This window comes from Lactuca virosa, chromosome 2 (genome assembly GCF_052849685.1).
Source record: "Lactuca virosa cultivar CGN04683 chromosome 2, Lactuca_virosa_CGN04683_v6, whole genome shotgun sequence".
NCBI lineage: Eukaryota > Viridiplantae > Streptophyta > Magnoliopsida > Asterales > Asteraceae > Lactuca > Lactuca virosa.
Window position 1 is genome coordinate 88,611,861 of NC_136427.1, and position 3,101 is coordinate 88,614,961.

General features: G+C 30.7%; 1 long non-coding RNA gene across 1 annotated transcript; it reads left to right on the forward strand.

Moving 5' to 3' along the window:
* The first annotated feature begins 363 nt into the window (after positions 1-363).
* On the forward strand, positions 364-2,296 carry LOC145156437 (uncharacterized). Its single transcript, XR_013736704.1, has 3 exons — positions 364-667; positions 932-1,034; positions 1,947-2,296. It is a non-coding gene; the product is annotated as an uncharacterized LOC145156437 (long non-coding RNA).
* The last annotated feature ends 805 nt before the right edge of the window (positions 2,297-3,101 follow it).

Below are 3,101 nucleotides of genomic sequence, written 5' to 3' on the forward strand. Positions count from 1 at the left end.
TCTAGCACATAATACTTAGTGAAAAAAATAACTTAAGCCTATATATATATATATATATATATATATATATATATATATATATATATATATATATATATCTTTACTATTATATAATGCATATTCAATATTTCTTGAAATTTAAGAGGTATCACTATTTGAACATAATGTACAATAATATTAAGCTTACGGTTTTTATTGTATTCGCATATCTAAATTTATCTTATAGTACCTAAATGTATATTTTGGTATTACCTTCTCTTTAGATTTTACCCTTATCTTCTCTACACATAAAATTTGCTAATAAACCACATCTCATCTGTCTATCTCATTGGCCTCTTCAGTCTCCGACAACCCTCTGTTACCACCAACTTCTTCACACTGTCGATACAATCTAGAAGACTTTCAGACGCCATACCTTTCCCCATTACCCTCACGACGTCGACCAAATGTTCTTCCCTCTCAACTGACAACCAATGCTTTAGAAATCCTCTACTGGTGACGGAGTCCGCCAACCCCTCTATTATAAACACCGCCATCTCCTCTCTTTACCAGAAACCGTAACCCTAACCCTAATTCTCCTCTACCATAGCCACCTATCTCCGGAAACATCACACACCATTCAACATAAATAAAACCCAAATCAGGAACCAGTAGCTCACCACCACCTGTCTCTCTCTCTCTCTCTCTCTCTCTCTCTATAATCTATTAATCTAAAGATGCAATCGTCTCCTCAACTTTCTCCAAATTTGAACACGAAACAATAGGGGATTTCACTACCCAATTCCATTAGTTGAAAAGTGTTTTATCAAGTTGTGTTAATATCAACTCAAAATCATAAAAATTGTCCCTTTTCTTGACGTTATTACAACTCCAAGAGCACTCGAATACTAAACGTTCTCTCTTTCAGTTTATCCCTCTCTTTCTTTTGCAGAAACCGGAGGAAAACACATTCATATTTTCAGAGAGGGGTTCAAAATGCGCAAAAATATGGAGTTGTTAAGAAGCCTGAGAGGAAAGTTGGATCCAATCACAAGGTATAGTTTTTATAACCTTTCTTCATCTTTTTGTTTCATTTTGTTTTTCTCGATTTAGCTTAGAGGTAACGTAATTCACCACAACCCGTCGTTTCCATTTCTCTCAACAAGTTTTTTTTTAAGATGAGGGAAGCATTTGACTTGGAGGAAGACATACAATTTTTTTTTTGTCAAGGTACCATTTTGTTGACTTCATTTTGATGCTTCAACTTTTGTCTCCTTCTGTACAGGCTTCCTCCAACTCTCACTCAAAAGTTATTGTATGTTGCTTCATTATTTATCCCTTTAAATATACAGATCGATACATATGTTTACCAATAGATCACACACACACACACACACACACCAGGTAAACCACTCTCAACAAGTAGAAGTATCTATTTCTGGCCATCTTTAAAAGAGCAGTTTGAAGTGGGTGCAACATGATGCTTAAAAAAGGCATGTTTTTCTGTTGGGGAGATGGTAAAACATTTTATACCATGCTAATAAAGGTTTCAACTCCATACACATTGCTATAATATATAGATATAAGATAAAAAAACAAATAGTTCCTGTAATATCTAAAATTGCAAGTACCATTTATTGGGTTTATCTCTAGATTGTAACAAGTATAATCTTATGGTTGATTGAATTGAATTCTAATTAAATTGTATAAAATTTTGAGTGTAAGATTATAAATAAATTTTCCTAAAAAAGATTTATGATATCTATTTGTGTATGTGTGTTTTGGTGTCTGTTTGTGTGTTTGTGTATGTGGTAAAACATATTAGTATCTTTAGGAAACTAAACTGTTGAGAATCATTTGGATCTTGGATACTCTGTTCCAGCTTTAATGAATGTGAATCAGTCAATCAGATGTGGATTTCAAAGGATGTTCATTGATTGACAGATTTTGTTTGGTTGTGTTTGCAGGAACTAAAGGATATGCAAATAAAGATGTGGCTTGATGTCAACTCCAGGAATTAATGCTAATAGGCACCCTAAGCCATATTAGAATTAACTGAAAATGGTGGGAATAGAGATGTAAGGGACATAAAAGGTGATGGATAAGGCTCTTGGGAAGGGGATTGTGGTGAAGTTGGGGATTTAAAAATGTAGGAGGTGATTTCCTTTTAAGGTGAAAAAGATGATAATGGGGTTGAGTGGTAGGTGTGTTGTTTGTGGATAAAATGCTAATATGTAGTCTGTGTATGAACCTAATATTTGTATTTTGTGGGACTATTATTATATTTCTTAAATGCTAATTTGTAAAACCAGTGGGTTGGAGAAAGGTATAGTTTTTGGAACTTTTTTTTTCTTTTGCATTTCCATAAAAAAATCAGATTTCTGTTTCCTTTCGCATTTTGTTTAGGTTTGTTAATTGTACTTCATATATAATCAAATAAAGAAGCCTATATCTAATATTTATTAACAAGTTTTTTCATCACAAGTTCTTTCAACCTATCTAATAATGTACAAGAGAACAACTTAAAACATAAAAGATTTTACATCATTAAAATTTTAAAAATAACTAAAACAGGAAGGGTAAAATTAAAAGAAAGCAAGGAGATTCTTTAAATCAAAATACGACTGCAAAACGTCAAAACTGAAATGTAAACATCATGAAAATATGCAAACAAACTTTAAAGTATTTAGAAATTTTAATATAATATTAGTAGTTAAAAGTTATATAATATAAGAAAGGTGACAAGATTTTTAATGGTGAAAATGGAAAATAATTCATAATTATAAATGTCAAAGATGTAAAATTTACTTTATCTAAACTACTATTTGTTTTAAATTATTAGCTATATATAGACAAGTAGCAATAACAGCCTTAGTCAGCCAAACCAATGCCCATGCCGGATGTCTTTCAATTTAAATTTGTAATTTCCAATGAAGTGTTGGAAATGATAAATTATAATTACAATTTGAATTTGAATTTGAATTATTGTTGTTTTAAAAAAATTACTTTAAACAAATCATATTTTATTTATATTTTATAACTTAATATACGAAAATGTTAACATTACCTATGGATGATAAAAAATACATTAGAAAAATATTTAAATGTTATTTATATTATAA